The sequence below is a fragment of the Schistocerca gregaria genome, chromosome 1 (assembly GCF_023897955.1).
Source record: "Schistocerca gregaria isolate iqSchGreg1 chromosome 1, iqSchGreg1.2, whole genome shotgun sequence".
Taxonomy (NCBI): domain Eukaryota; kingdom Metazoa; phylum Arthropoda; class Insecta; order Orthoptera; family Acrididae; genus Schistocerca; species Schistocerca gregaria.
The window spans coordinates 355,533,681-355,534,794 of NC_064920.1; positions in this window are offsets into that span (position 1 = coordinate 355,533,681).

A 1,114-nucleotide genomic window follows, 5' to 3' on the forward strand; every position below is an offset into this window, starting at 1 on the left:
TTCTTTGCGGCGAGATCTATTTACAAATTTTCAATCACCAACTTTCTCTTCCCAATTCCAAAATATTTTGTTGACACCCACCTACGTTGGGAGAAATGATCATCATAATAAAATAAGAGAAATCAGATCTCGAACGTAAAGATTTAGGTGTTCCTTTTTCCCATGCGTCATTCGAGAGTGGAATGGTAGAGAAGTATGAAAATGGTTCGATGCCACGCATGCTTAAGTGTGAATTGCAGAGTAACCATGTAGATGTAGATGTAGATCTTATGGAAATGTAATTCATATACGAAAGAAGTGGCCCGCAAAAAAAAACATTTCGACCGATTGTTGACTATTGTTCATCAGTATGGGACGTTTTCGAAGAACAATTAACAGAAGAGATGGAGGAGATCGAACGGAGAGCGGCGCGCTTCGTCACGGGATTGTTTAGTGAGTGCGAGAGCGCTACGGACATGTTCAACAAATTTCAGTGGCAATTGTTACAACAAAGGAGTCGTCACGAAGAGTGTCACTGTTGAAATACCGAGAGCGTACGTTCAAAGAAGATTCGGGAAGCATATTACTCCCTCCCACACATGTCTCGTGAGATGAAAAAGACGAGAAAATCAGAGAAATTGGAGTTCATACGGAAGTTTATCGACGGTCATTCTTCCCAAGCACCGTTCCCTAATGGAATAGGGATGGGAAGAAGGTACAGTAGTGCTAAGGTATCCTCCGCCTCACAACGTACAGTAGCTTGCGCAGGGTACATGTAATTGTCGAGGCAACGGTAAAATTTATGGCGACATGTAGCCTGCTCTGGTTGAAGAGAACCTAGGAATCTGTCAAGCTTACCGTCCTGACGGACCGATAAGCACAAACAGCACTTTACATCCACACTCCATACCATGTTACATAAGACGCAGAATTCCGTGACAAGTGTAACTTCAGTTCTTGGCAGCCTACACTTCTCCCACCACTCAGGATAGGCCTCAAGCAATACGTCACATTTAGCCCGGAATATTGCTCTCTGTTGCGATGTGAGCGTATAGAAGCATACATCACTACGGGAAAAATAGAAACTGCTTACAGGAAAATTAAAGATACGTTTGGAGAAAACAGAAGCAGCTGT